This window comes from Centroberyx gerrardi, chromosome 5, assembly GCF_048128805.1.
Source record: "Centroberyx gerrardi isolate f3 chromosome 5, fCenGer3.hap1.cur.20231027, whole genome shotgun sequence".
NCBI lineage: Eukaryota > Metazoa > Chordata > Actinopteri > Beryciformes > Berycidae > Centroberyx > Centroberyx gerrardi.
Genome location: NC_136001.1, coordinates 26,143,954 through 26,160,149, shown reverse-complemented (window position 1 = coordinate 26,160,149; position 16,196 = coordinate 26,143,954).

Genomic DNA, 16,196 nt, shown 5'->3' with positions numbered 1-16,196 from the left:
AACCTTGACAAAATTCACATGCGTTTATCTGTGATTTATTGGATATCATGACAGTACTTTGGAATTGTTTGTTGCGGGTGATGATTTTGTCAAATCAGGAGAATGAACACAGTCTGATTTCATCTCCTCGCTCGCTTACTGTAGAGTCAGCCAAGACGAAAGCATGTCTTCGTATTCCACATTCGAGGAGCGAGGTAAATGACACTCGGAGACAAGAGAAATGGTGTCAAATCAAGACTTACCATGCAGCCTTTCAGTGTTGGTGGCTGTGTCCAATTTTTCACGCCAATTAGAAGACTGGGGAACAAGTTTGGAAATGTCAGCAGCTTAAGGGCGTGAGTACCTAATGAAGCAAGGCCCGGATGTTCCAGGCTAGTGCTCTGAGCTGCATGCAGCCTCACACACACTCAGCAAATCAGTGGGCCAATAAATTAGAAATGCACACGCATACACACACACACACACACACACACACATCCACGCTGTGCTACGCAAGGTCTCCGGACATGACAAGGTGGAGAGATACCCCAGAGACGAGGCGATGGCCGCTGTGGCCAGGAATCTGTTTATCATTATTATATTTCCTCTCACCTCCTGTTCCCCCTTCGGCCCGCTGACCCTCCTCGCCTGCCCACCCTCCGTCCCCATCCCCCACCCTCCGCCCCCCCACACCACCCCACCCTGCCCCATGTGTTCTTGCTGAGCCTCATGACTGTTGTCCTCCACGCTCCATGGTAGAGAGACTTCTAGGTCTCTAGAGGGTCTTGGAGGTGGTTGGGTGACAAGACTAGTCGGGAGGTGCAGCGGAACAAGAAAAATGTGAATTACCAATACCATGCCTTTGGTAAGTTTACTACTTAATTCTCTCGTGTGATATTTTCATTGTTACTGCAGTGCTGCAATGGTTAGGAGAGCATTCATGCAGTTGGGGAACACAAGACGTGTAAACCTTTTTTCTCTCTGAGGTTAATGTGAGGCTCTTTCATCTCCGGAGCATTCTGTGTTTTGCTCATGGACACTTCAGCAGGATAGATGCTTGCGGACCTGGGGGCTTGAACCTGAATCATCTGGTTTGAGGACTCACTATGCCACCGTGCTCCGAAATTTTAATTTAATTGCAATGTAGCACGAAACACACATCGACATCAGTACTAGTGAAAAAAGTGAGTTGAAAGACAACAGGAGATGCTGTGATACGGTGCATATTCTTTCTCCCTCGTCTCTTAATGAGGAGGACTTCAGTTAGAATATATCACCATTTAGTAACGCTAATTGACAGTTCTCAGTTAACTGTCAGTTCCCGTTAAGAGCAGCCAACGTTGGAGTGTATGATTGTAACTGGGTATCAATCTTCATCAAAGCATCTTGCCAGCCTCTTGCCACCAAACAAAGTGCTATTTTGTGTTCATCAGCATCTGCCTACATACAGGAAGCGAGTGGCGAGGAGAGACCGCTGGCTGGATGTTGATTATCAGCCCTTCTCCTGACCTTTGGATCGGTGCGAATTGGATCTCTGTTGTTTACAATAGGAGGGTTGATCTGATGAATCTGGAGCGGTCTCACACAAGAGAAGAGTCGGGGACACACGGGAAGGGAAGAATGTGGTCCCGGAGGGCTCAAAGAGCACTGGCATCTATCAGCGGCAGAAATTGAATGGGATGTTTCGGAGCAACAGAGATTAGATAGGCCCCGGGTGTTGAGCAAGCAGAGGCTACCAATGTAATGCTCCCCTCGCCGGAGTGAGATCAAACTTACAGAACACAGAGGAACAAGGACAAGTATGTGCACGCACGCATACACACACACACACACACACACACACACACAGAGCATTCTACAATGGCCTTTAGGTTTGGAGTAGAGATAAGGTGTTTTTGTTATTTGTTAAGGGAGTTCACTAAGGGATAATGCTAGATAATACTAGAGTTGTGCCATTTCCACATTAGCCTGAAGGGAATCTTCATTATAACTTGAAGATGTCAGGTATGTCATTCCCATTGGAGTGTTAGTATTAACATGCATGCAAAAGTCATCAAAATGGGCTTACAAAGGTTTGATAAACCACCATCCTAAATGTCACAATATGTTCCCATGTGCAATGAGATGATATTTTTATCCCACAAAGAATGCCAGCTGAATTTAATTTACAGGGCAGAACTCTACAAACTTTGGCTGTATATAGGAGAGTAGTTTGAAGAAGGATATATTGCAACCTGCCTTAGAAAATGAATAAAAATTTAAATGACAGAGAAAAAAAACCTTGAAGAATTTCTCTTTTTTTTCCCCTGCCCTTTTTTGGCAGGTAAATCACCCAAGATGAGCACAGATGGCATATTCTTTGCATAATTTGCCCGACCCTCCCATTAATTAAATCTTTTGAAAGGTAGTCTTCGCAGGTGAACATATCTCTGTCTTCACGTGTTATTTAAGCATTGATCTTGTTAGTAGTGTTTGTTATTGACAACGCAAAGGTCAGAAACAGGATGATAGCTACTTTATTCAGATTACCCTGGTAGCATTTACAATGCTAATGGCCTCCTGCTCATTCCCCGTGCCATTGTGAAATGTTTTTCACTGTAATTTCCTTATTGGAGGAAAAGCACATATGAATATGGATGCCAACAAGGCTGCATTTTGTTTGAGGATGTGAAGTGAAAATATAAGCTTGATTTGAAAAGTAGTTAGTAAAAACAATCAGGCAGTGGTTACTGGGTGTGTGATGTGGATGAGAGTTGCACTATATTCTGTAGCCATACAACACACCACTGATCTCCACTTGAAATCACATTAGCTTGTTCACAGCGCTGATTAATGTACCCCGTTTTATCTGACTCGAGTGGCACAAATTCAAATTGAGGGAACGTAATATTAACATATTAACATATTAACAGGTTAATATGAATTTGTAATGCTTAAGAAAAGCTACAGAGATGTGAGGTTGACTCTTGCCCCCCCACAGCTAGGTCCCGTTAACCCCCCCTAGGTCACTTTGCTTTTTTATTTTTTTTATTTTCACCCCCACAACCCCACCCACCATCCATCTCTCCCCCACAGACCACTGCTAATGCATTATCTATTCACACCAACATATGACATTGCCGTTCCTGCCCTAGTCCTTGGCAGAATAAGAAAAAGAGGCAACCCGTTTCACAGCGTTCAAGCTGAGATCGAGCGAGCGAGCGAGGGAGGGAGGGATAGAAGGGAGAGAGAGAGAGAGGAGGAGGAGAGAAGGAGAACCACAAAATGAGAAGGAGGAGTTCGCAAAATAAAGAAGCAGAACGAAAGGGCGGGAAAAGGGGTTAGGAAAAGTAAGGGAGGAGGGGGGGGGGGGCGTTTACTACTTGGGGGAGGCATAGTGAACCCCTTTCCATCCATCATCCCTGTCTCTGTCCCGTCCGCTGAGCAGGGGAGGTAATGAAAGTAATTTAACGTACATCTATAATTAATATGCTCTCTTTGGGCGGTGTGGCCGTGCTGAAGCGGGTGATGGAGTGTGTTTATTATGTGTGTGTGAGGGAGCTGGCATGACGGGGCACCGGGGCCACTGACACAGTAATTCGCTAGCCATCACTCCAGCAGCAGCGAGGTCAGATTGGTACGGGTATATGGGCCACCGCCGGCTTCGACGGTCCCATAGGTACAGGTGGAAAGTGAGTTTCTGTTCTCTCTCTCTCTCTCTCTCTCTTTCTTTCCTCCTCTCTGAGTCTCCTGGAGGAAGGGGAGAAAGGAGGCGCAGCACGTAGCAGCGCCCCAGGCCAATGTTCTCCCTCTATGTGTCCTGCTCTCTCTCCCTCTCTCTTTCTCTTCCCTTCCCGTCCACTATTCTCCCCTCTCTCTACTTGTGTATGTCGGTGAGCTCCCTCTCTGCCCGGTCTGTCTGGCTCTATCGTTTTCTCTTCATTTCTCCTAATATTCTCTCTCCCTCTCCAAGAAAACTCACTGAATGCACTTCAGGAATTCCTTTTTTTTTCTTTCTTTTTTTTAGCCGGACTGCTTTGCACAAACACAGTTCAAACCCGACTGCCCTCAGTGCCGTCTCCTTTTGAAACTCCCTGCTCTTTGAATCCCGTCCGTTTGAAGAAAATGCCCTCTGCATCTCTTTTGCACAGTGACTCACACACTTGCATTTCCACACACACACACACACACACACACACACACACACTTGCATGCTTATGCATACACACGCGTGCAATCACACACGTGCGCGCACACAAGCACGCGTACCCACATTCACGCGCTCGCATGCGCCAACACACACATGCAGACACACACACACCTACATCAAATTCAAGCAGTGTCATTAGTATAGTGAGAGAATCTTCCTTTACTTTCAACTCCAACCCACACCTCATCTTGCTCTCTCTCTCTCACCCTTGCTTTATTTCTCTCCACCTCTCTCTCTCTCTCTCTCTCTCTCTCTCACCCTTGCTTTATTTCTCTCCACCTCTCTCTCTCTCTCTCTCTCTCTCTCACACCCACGTTTACATGCATGGCCTAACCCAGCTATTGGCCGCACTCCGGTTAAGGTTTTATTCAGATTAAGCTGTTTACATGCAGCTTTGATCCACTGTGATTGACTCTCCCTGTTGCCATGAATAAACCAGTTAACAGAATATTCCCCCTCCCTCTTTGACTGAGCAATAGCAGGTTACTTCTAATACAGGGGAACGAAATGACAATCCCAATAGCAATCTGTGCCAACTTCTTGTTGCTCCTGACAAATAACCTAACGTTACAGGCAATTATATTTTTCTATTTTGACGTCAAAATGCACCCATAACGCTGTGAGAGTTTCCGCAGATGATGAAAACCAAATGTGAAAGGAGTAAGATGTTTCCATGCAACAGTAACCTGTTTACAGTAATATCTGGCATCCCGGGTTTCTCATGTTTAGTATGACCTTAAGCAGGTTTTTCTACCTGAGTCATGACGTTTTATTTGAGTAACCAGGTTAAGAAGTGCACGCTAAGTGCACGGAAATGTAGCCGCTGTCTCTCCTTGCTCTCTTTCCCTCGCCGACTGTCCTTCTCCCCTTCTAAGCGCTGCATGCGTTTAAGGCTTTGTCAACAGATTTGGAGCGGGTCACTAGGTGTTTGGACTTTGCCAGCCAGGTGCCCACATGTCTGATTTTAATGGGCAGCATATGGAGGTGTTGACTGATGAGCGGGACTCGGCTGGTGACAGGTGCTGAGTCGTCTGTCGCGCTGACCCCCACCTCACAACGGACCGAAAACAGAGGACACCTTCATTCAGCAGCCTTGACCCCCTGCACTGACACACACACACACACACACACACACACACACACACACACTTTAATCACATTTAACAACTACATCCCTCTGTCTCTGTGTTTGGCTTCACGTTTATCAGTTCAGTTCTAAGTTGATATAAAGCTCGCTCACTCCCACACATGCAATTGAAGCACGGCCAGTCCTTACCATGCTTATACTGTAATGCTTTTCTTTATTAGGTTACTGTATGGCTGGAGGTATTTATGACTCTCTGTGGTTGCCTTTTCACTTGCACTTTGCCACTATTTAAAGTAATTTTAAGGTCGAGCCCAATAAAACACTTCAAATTCTGAAATTCATTACTCAGTGTTTCACATTTCACATTTTAAACATATATCGTAATTCCGCCCAGCACTTTCAGATCGCTGGGGCTATGTTGAGATTTAGGCTGCTTCTGCTAATGTATTGCTGCAGTAAAATTAATGATTTAAGTTGCAGTGGTAACACAGTCTGTATCTCATCAGTAGTAAACACAAGCTGGGAAAATGAGACACTACAAATCATTCCCCAGTTAACTTATTCAGGAAGGAGGTTGTAGTAACATTTCCCTCGCCCGGGGCTCTGATTTCTTTGATTCCATTTGCGCTTGGGGAAAAGGCTCCTACAAGGGAAAATGATGTTCTTTGGTAAGGCTTTGTCAGATTGTTTATTACTAGGTGTAGTCAGCACATTAGTCTTGATCTTGGCAGGTAAAGCAGCATCCCTTGTCTCTCTTTTTCTCTCTCTTCTCTCTTTTTTTTGTGCTTTTGTCATATAATAGTCTGAGTGTCTCAAACACGCACCAAGCAATTCAGAAGAGCTTCCACACTAAACTGCTGTTTTCCCTGCCTCATCACAGCTATTGTAGGGTTGATTTTAGGCTTATAAAACTGATTTTAGCATTTGTAAAACTCCATGTACCTATAGCTTTAAGGCCGTTCTGCTGGCTCAGTTGGCCACCTGGGTTCAAATCTGGACTAGGACCCTTGTCACATCATCTGGTCATCACTCATTCTGGTCTCTGTCTGGTGTCAAATAAAGGCAAAAATGCCCAAAAAATAATCTGAACTATAGCCTTATTATCAAGGCACACAGTCAAATGCAATAATGAATTGTGCGAGAAATGTCCTTTTTTCTGTTTTCCACTTTTCAGATTGAGAAAAGAACTGAAACATCCCACCGTTCAAATGTTGTATTGAGAACTGGAGTCAAAACCGGTTCTAGGCAAATTGTTCCATAACTGTTAGAGTAAAATTGTTTCGTTTTTTTACAGCACAGTGAAAACAATCCTAAAGTCTCTGTCTTGGGAATCAATACCTCCTACTTCGTGAGAGGAGATTATTTTGTGTATAATTGGGCTTTCTGAGGTAATGACCTTGCAACTTCTCTGCCTCCCCCTCCTCTCCCTTTTTCCCCTTTCCTATGAATCAGAGTGGGGAGATGCGGTTTGACGCAGGGCCCAGAAGATGTAGTTGGATTCTATGGCAACTGGCGCCTGCAATAAGGTCGCATAGGAGGTGTTTAATTAGTGGGCCACAGCCGTCCCTGAGGAGGAGCTTTTTATTACCTCAATATGTCATAGAGCGCATCAGCTAGCAGCCACATACACTCCGACACACACACACAAACACATACCCACACACACACATGCACACAGGCAGGCATGTACCCACACAAACACACACACACACACACACACACACACACACACACGCCAGTGCTGCCCAGCGAGGGAGTGGTAGGGCAGAAAAGATACTGAATGAGTGTTTTGTGTGATGGAGAGGGAGTAAGAGATAGAGAGACTAGTGGAATGATAGGAAGCAAGAAAGAAAATGAGAAAAGAGGAAGAGGGGGAGGTCAGAGATGGAGAGAAACAGAGAGAAAGAGAGGGAGAGAAGGACAGAGGGTCAGCAAAATATCAGCTAAGTAAGGATCAGCGAGAGAAACTGGCAAGAGCAGGAAAGGACAAATAGAAAGAGGGAGTGAGAAATGCGTTTACTGTGGCGAGGCTCCTTGCTGTGTTGTCGCCCAGTAGAGCATTCATTTTGCTCATTACTAGCTTGCTGAGATTTTTAGGTGCTTAGCCAGCTGATCGGTGGGTCACTTTGGCCAGCCGAAATGAGTGGCATCTGTTCAGTCTTGACTGTGAGCGCCGCTAAGCCAGTTGGATGTATCACTTTACCGTGGGCGTGGGGTGCCAGGGCCATTAACACATGCCAGCCCTGTGAATGGCTATGCAGATACATCATGTGTGCCAGCACATCATTAGCTGAGGCAGAGGATGACTGGGAGAGACACACACACACAGAGACACACAGAGCCTGTATGTTTTGGAAATTGTCTCTGATAGCTGTTTGCACGCAAGCTGCATTTAGCATAAATAATTGTATATTGTGTTTGCATGTAACCTACATACTATTTGAACAAACATAGAATATGTGCGCAGTCAAATTATTCAACCGCTGACTTGATTGAGAGAGCGTGAGAGGCAGTGAGACAGTGTGTGTGCATGTTTGTGAGTATATTGTGCTTGCATGCACTTATGGGTTTGTGAGTGTGTTCACGCAAGTAAGCAAGATTACATAATGACCACAGGATTGCGTGAGCCGATCAGTATGAGTACATTAGTCAGTATATCACGGCCTGGGTGTTCATATTAGCTTTACATCGATGTCTGAATGGCATTTTTCGGCGCCTCTTGCACTGGCTGTTTGTTGCCGGTGACACCCCACGTAGCTGGAGATATTAATGAGGCGTCTGGGCCTGCGAGGACCCCCGGGGTCCCCCCCCCACCACCACCCTCCCGACGTGCTGCGAGTGCTGTCAGCTGGAGGTGGCATCCTCGATGCCCGTCTGAAAATCAACTGAGGCATTTAAAGGAGAATGGAGTCTTGCCAGGGGTCCTGGAGGGAGAGATGAATGGCTGTATGGATATGGATGAGAGCGGAATTCTGCCTGTCATCTTGTCCGCGTTTGTCCGTCGTTGCCTCTCTGTCTCTCTCTCTCTCTGTCTGTGTCTCTCTATCTCCGTCTATCTTGGTGTCTCTCGTTTCCAAGGTCAGTAAATTGTGTGCATTGTGGGTAAGTTATTAGCGGAGTGCACCGTTTCCTCTCCCCTGGTGACCTCTTCCTGTGGCTGTGGCAGTGGGGTGTTAAACTGTGGACTACATTGTGGGTGGCCCACATTGGAGCGGATGATTGATTACATTTTTATAAGTGCAATGTAGAACCCCAGCCAGTAATTGGCACCGTGCTTTGTGTTTTTTTTTTTTTTTTTATTATTTCTATTCCTCAGCTTGCTTGATCTATGTCCCCTCTCACTCACATGGCCGATGATTTAAGAAAGCAATTTGAAGCCAGTGGCTGGGAGTGGAGCGAGGCGTTAAAGCAGAAGTAACACGCTGGGAAGAGGAAGGGTTGTTCTCCACCACCAGAGGTCAGTCTTGCTCCATTGATGAAGAAAAGGGCTGGTTCTCTCTCTTTCTCTCTCTCTCTCTCTCCCTCTCTGTGTCTCTCTGCCCATCCCTCCTTCATTCTCCCTGTCTCTGTCGTTCATTCTCTTAATCTCTCTGTCAGCTCATAGGCATCACTCATTGCTGTGTATGACCAACTGTGAGAATTAGGTGAGAGTTTCTATTAAAAGATATACTATGCTTTAGGTGTACTATGTGAGTTCTGGCAACATTTAATTATGTGGTAATCACTGCATAGCTTTAATTTTCTTATCTCGCCCCTCCAATTACAGCAGATACTTGTTATTAGTGAACAAGCATGTGCTGTAATTGCATTTGACTCTACTTAATCTAATGGCTTTACAAACAATGGAACATAGAAGACATGTTTTAAATGAGAAAATCCAATGAGCACGTTGGAAAGAAATTAATAGAGTTGTGTGTGTGTGTGTGTGTGAGATGCTAACAGGATTTTGACACAAATTAAGAGACACACATGAGAGAAAAGAGATTAAAATTCCACCATCAAAGGATCCCTCCTATCCTATATTGATTGGCGAATGTGTTGTTGTCAACGTTTAGATTTGATTACCGCTGACACGCAGGGCCGAGGCTGAAACACAAGGCTGGTAATGGCCGCGATGCGTCGTGCATATCAAATATAGCACGAATCCTACCGGAGTAATTAATATCGCACTGTGGTTATGAATTTCCTGGCATAAACGGCCAATCGGATTTGCATGGCTTGCACGGCGGTAATTAAGACGAAGTGCCGGGGAAAACGTTGCATGAATGTTTCAGCTAATTCCCCTCTCTGTGTTTCTTTCTCTCTCTGAGGCTTTCTCCCTTAGTCACAGTTTTCTTAAAGATTTACAGGGAAAACTAGGTGTTGACATTTTGCCTTTTTCGCCGTCACGCAGTCAGGGGGAAACACATTGGGGGTAATTTCACAGCTGTGGTGGGTAATGGCAGGGAGTAGCAGAGGCCATGGCTAGTTATTTATAGCCTTCATACTTGTTCCTTCTTGAAGAAAGGCCTCCTGCCCATGGTCGGGGCTACAAACTCTTCTCACAGCTCCCAGTATGACGGCTTTTCACATGTTTCAGCTCCCTTTACAGTGCTTGGAGCACCGTGCTCCACTCAGGGGGGATTTGATCTTTTTTTTAGTTTTTTTTTTTACCTCCTCCGTCCCATTTGACACTGGATTGTATTTCCCACCGCGTTCTATCGGCCCAAGCCTCCAGGGCTTTGATGGTGGTTTCTCAAAAATCATCCCATCAAAAAGGTGTCAGTGTAGTTTGAGATCAGTCAGCTGTCATGGGGCGGGGGGCAGATATTGACCTTGCGGTGAGGTAAGCTACACCATACTATTCTCAGCCCCATCATCGGCAGATGTGGTGATTATCTGGCCGTGTCGGCAATTGATTTGTTACGATCCTGTGTCAGAGGGCAGCGGGGGTAACTGAATTCTGTATTACTGTGTTACATCATGGTTGTGACCCCTTTAATTCAGATGCACAGCAGCTTGAGTTTACCTACTAAAAGGTTGAAAATTGATATCTTTTTTTGGCAAAAAACGTGTGCAGTATGAAAAAATACACCCTTGTGTCGGGCTCCTCCGAGGAGATCAAGTGCCCGCAGTGTCCTGAAACCACAACCAGCCTCTATCATTCCCCAGCATAATCCCTCTCTAAAGCCATACTTAAAAATCACACTTGAAATATTAAATTCTCCGGTATATGTGTGTGTGTGTGTGTGTGTGAGCGTGTGCATTGTGTATGTATTTGTGCGTGCGTGCTTTTCCCTCTGTGTGTGTGTGTGTGTCTGTGTGTGTGTGCATGCCCGGCGGTGTGGCGATGCGTCTTTGTCCTTCCGCCTCTCCCCCTGCAGATGAGATGACTGATTCTGCGGTATGGGGGCTCTTCCCTCACTCCGTGTCATTTCCAGGCCAGCGGGCCCCCGGGGAGCCTCCACCCTCCCTCCCCAGCAGCCCCCCGGAGCCCCCCGGGCCGGTGACACACATAACACATTGGCTCTGTCACCACCACAGCTTATTTTAGAGCGGCCTCCTTGGCTGCCGAGAGAACTTTAACTTTATGTAAATCATATTAATAAATTTGCAGCGGGGAGGGGAGGGGAGGGGAGGGGGGGGGTGCGTTGCTCTGAGGATTTCAGCACACATGCCAGCGCCAGAAGGTGAGCGGGACGGTGACAGTAAGCCGACAGATGAAGGAAGAGGAGGAGGAAGAGAGGGGGGGGGGGGGGGGGGGGGGGTGTCGGTCCGGTAACTGTCGTGTTGGAGATACAGAGCAAACGGAGGTCAGGGAGAAAACAATTTACAATAACCTGCAGATGGGGAATGTTTTGGCCCGTGATTTTACAGGTGAAACAATGAAATTGAAGCTAACTGATGATTAACAAGGCAAATACAATGACTAAAAAAAGAATCAAGTTAGCCTCTATTACTTTTCTAATATGTGTTTTCAAGTAGCATGAGGAAATTCCATCACATATTGTGTGTCGCGTGAAAGCAAATTCAATTTTCTCATCCTATGAATGTTTTGCATGGGAATGTGTCTTGATTCTGTGGTTCTTGTAATTGCGCTGATGTGCCAAGGTTCCTGTCCGTGCTTTGATAAGATTACATTCAGTTGACCGTGGGAAACTGAGAAGACAACAGTGATTCTATTTGTTCAATTGAGCTCCCGCTGCTGGCTTCTAATGGGTCTTTCCACTGAGCTCATCTTCTCTATTTCATCTAACACCTGGGTCCCTGTCACAGAGACCGAGAGAGAGAGGCAGAGAAATAATCTTTCATTTCGCCGGGAAAATGATTGCAGCAATTCCTGATCTTTTTTTTTTTTTCACTTGATAATGAAGATATTTCAAAGTCTGCATGAAAGAAGGGGTAAAAGGCAAAAACACAAGTAAATATGACTGGACCTGAATGTTCTCAAATTGCATCCGTATTTGCATCTATGTTTTTATCACCAAAACAATCACTTTTGTTGTCTTTTTGCACAAACGCATGCATTACCGATCACACTGTCAGAAACAGTCACAAATCCTTCACTGGCAAGAAAACAGTTGAGCACGATAGAGAGAAAACTGCGACGAGAGAGATGGGAAGAGAGAGATGTGTTGACGTAATGATGTGAGATGAAATCCTGCACGTTAAGCATGGCTCGGGATGGCGGGGAGAGGCATTGATCGGTGAGCAGGAGATGCTAATGCGATCAATGCGCCGCACTGATGAGTGTTGCCCGTCATCTTCCTCCCTCACCTCACCTGGCTTCCACAGGGGGGAAGAAGAGTCGGGGCACAGAGACGGAAAAGGCGGATAGAAGATGGCGGGATGAGACAAGTCTTTCATCAACTTTGCTCTTAGCTCACCTCTGACAGACATGAAGGGCTTTTATTTGATTTTGGTTAGCTTATGCTGAACATGCACGCTTTTTTTCTGCCAGCTATACTGTTCTCCACTGAGCAGCTACACTGGGGCAGTTGCAGGTTAAGTGCCTTACTCAAGGGTAGTTGTTGAGTTTGGAGAGTGCGTTACAGCTGGCATCATGTATTACAGCTGAGCAGGAGGCTTGGGAGTAAGCTAGGCTCGGCTGTTACATGATATAACTCCCTTGGATGGAGGTTCAAGAGTCCTTACATTCACTTCTCTGCAGATGACATACAGGATGAGGTTAGGAGTGTTGAAACAAGGGGTGGACCTGTGTGTTGGTTTGTTCACCTCTGATATGATGGATAAGATGCAGTTTCTTTGATTACACTGATTGTCTATATAGGAAGAGCCTTAACCTGAATTGATTCTAATGCCACATTTTGATTCCACACAAATATGCATTGATATCTTTATTGCTATTATTATTATTTTCAATGGGGAGTTTTATTGTCCAATGGTCTAAATGCTGTTTCTGAGGCTTTTCCACCATGACAAGAATGCAATTCTGGGAGAAACACTGAATTAGACATTTAAAAACATCTCTTGGTATGAACATGGTCAGATTCAAACATATTGAATAGCAGTTTAAAATTTCGGCTATTGACAGATTCTATCCAAATAGTATTGGTATCTGCTTTCAAAAACGCATATTGGTCTCAGCCTAGTTGAAACAAGGAGGTCTGTCATCTATTGAATTGATACACATGAACAGATGACAGAAGTCAAAGCTTTCTTCTCTTAACAGCATTTCTCAACGGCCCCCAAGGCCTCTTCTCCCCTACCTGTCTCCGCCTCCAGCTGTACTTGAGCTGCAAGAGAGGCCTCCATGGGTAATACTCACACATACTATTGCTCCATTGATGGACACACACACACACACACACACACACACACACACACACACACACACACACTCTAACAGTGTGTGGCTCTTAATTACAGGCAGCCTTTGGCCCTGTTAGTGACTGGGGAGGCAGAGTGTGGAGGCAGTGGGGTCTGGGGACCCAGAGGGGTACTGTCACACCACTCCCTCAGTTTACTGGACGACCAGAGACGAATACTGATCACATCTTACACTGGAGGCCTAATAGAGAGAGAGAGGGAGAGAGAGGGAATGGAGCTGCTAGTGAAATTAATTAGCCTCTGTTGGCTTGTGGTTTAGGTCAATGGTTTTCAAATGACAACTGTGTTTGGATTTGGTTTTTGTTTGTTTGTGTGTGTGTGTGTGTGTGTGTGTGTGCCTAACACCAAATGGACAATCCCCTCTGTTCCCATAAACCTGATTTGGTTGATCTCTCTCAACCCAGATGAAGCCATTAACTCCTTTTATACTGATTGTGTGCTTTTATATCTGTGCATGTGTAATTTGCGCGTACTTGTGTTGTTGTTTACCCTACCCTGTTTTCCCAGAAACCCTCCGTCCCTGGCAGTAGCATCAGCCGCGCAGGCCATGTGCTGATTACAAGGCCCAGCACACATACATATGTTCCCTGTCTGTCTGGCTCAACAAGCTACAGGCCGGCTACATGCTTTACTAATCAGTCCAACAGCACAGGCTCCCCAGGGACCGGAGCCAAGCGCGATATTTCTGCACAGTTTTGTCTACATACTGGCACCAGCAGCATCAGATATGTGATATTGTAGCAGTGAAGGACAAACGACGCTGTCCGCTGCCTGCCACCGTCTTTTGCCACTGCCAAGATTGAGCAGCGCAGTGGAGCGAAGTCTAGCGCGTCCATCAAACTCGACTAATCGATTACAGGATTTTATCGACTCATGTAATGTCTATTCAATAGATAAATCCATAAAGTTCTCTGCTTCTACTGCATTGCTGATGCCCTGCAGACAAAAATGCAACCTGAACTTAAGATCTAGCATTTATCAAAGAAGAGCAATATACTGTATATGCCAGAGATGTGCTTATCATTACTTTCTGGAAATAACTCTAATGCAAAAATGTCATTAAGACCAAATATGAATTTCATGTGTTTTATCCAAATCACTTGTGTCTTTGCATATTATTTTTTGTTTCTTTCTTTCTTTTGTCTGTTTTGATGTGCGATGGTTTTATATGCCCCTGGAGATGTTTTTTTTTTTTTTTTATCTCACCTTTGCAAATTTTTCTTTTTTTTTCTTCTTCTCTTTCTCATTTTCTCTTCTTCCTGTGTTTTTATCATTGCACTTTATTAATGTTTCCCCCGTCTAATAAAATCACTGCAAATAAACTCAACTAAACCTTTACCGCATCAAGACAAATCACACTGTGAACAGAAGATTAGATCAGACAATAAAGAGCATGTAAAAAAAGACAAATAAAATATCTTCTAATCTCAAATCAAATCTACTATAAAAATATCAAATCAAAATAAACATGCAAACGCACATTTGAGTCTGCATGAGTGCAGCCCACCCATCGCACACTGCACACACACTTTCTCTCTCTCTTTCTCACATGCCCACACACCCTGCAGTGGTACTCGGTTTAATATAAAAAGTTGTTCCATTTAGCCTTATTTAAGCGAACAAATGGGTGATAGAGTGCTCAAGCATGGCGGTTCACATATTGTTCCAATTCCAGAAGGTTTATCTAGTCCATGAATAAGACTAAATGATATAGCCTCTCATAATCCCTCTGGGCCGAAAGGTACCGCTCATCCAGTGAGGAGATATGGTTGGGATTTCTATTGTTGGATAATAATTAACTTAGCATCAGGCTTAATTATTGAATGGAAGATAAAAAAGACGTTTTGCTATTTGCATAGGATTTGTAAATGAATATGTTACAAGTGAAGGATATGTAGAGCGATGTGTGGAGGTGCTGTGGTGTAAAAGTGGTGCGCTGTCTAAAGCTCTGGGTCTCTGTGGCATAATACTGGAGGAGCACAGCGTTCTATCATCTTCACCCTGTCACCGCAAAGACAAAGAGCTGCCTCCGAGCAAGCATAGCCGGTCATAGGTGGGTCTCACACACACACACACACACACACACACACACACACACACACACACACACACACGCACTTATGTGGACACACTTAGAGACACGCTTGCAAACACACAGACACAGGCCCACACTCTTCAGCGCAAGCACACGCATGCACACACACACATACACATACACACACACACACACACACACACACTGAGCCACTGGAGACCCGGCTGGTTGGAGGAGTGGCTGGCTGGAGTGCCCTTGGCTTGATCTTCAGGCCTGGCCACTCTTAATGGACACAGTGGCTTCCCACCGCCCCCAGTCCCCCACCTTCCTTTTCCCAACACACACACTCACACACACACTCATCCTGCCCTACAACCCATGTGGCTCTGTTGTCCCTCTAACCCGCCCCCACCGCCTCCCCACCTTGGGGCCCCTGCTGTCCTGTCACAGTGCTCTGAGATGCCCCCTAGTCTCCTGCTGGGGAGCCAGGGAGCAGGGGGGTGGCGGTGGGAGGGGGGAGGGGGGAGCTGGGGGTGGAAGCATACGCAGACAGAGGAGGAGAAGAAGAAGAGTCTCCGCGGACCCACCTAACGTCAGACAGGAGTCGACGGCGGCCCACTGTCCCTCTTTATTCCTCTTCTCCCAATCTTTCATTCTCTCATGCTTTCTCCCTCCCTCTCCTCGGCCTTCTACTCAAGTGACCCGGTGGCTTGTATGTTTGTTTAGGCTGCATAATTCATAAAGCTGCTAGCTGGTTGTGTGTGACTGTCCACTATACATTGGCGGCGGCTAGAGAGACCTTGATGGGGTGGGTGGGGTGGGTGGGGGGGGTGTTGGTCCTTTGAGATAACTATACTGTAGCATCAGTGTGGTGTGATGTCCAGAGGTGAGAGAGAGAGGCTGCTGCACCACACCTCTCTCTCTCTCTCTCTCTCTCTCTCTCTCTCTCTCTCTCTTACACACACACTCATGGCACCTCACTCCCCCCCCACAAAGCCTCATGACATGTTTCCTTCTTTCTCGTCCAATCGCAAACTCGCTACCCGGCTCTCGCTCTCTCGCGCCCGTCTTCAGGG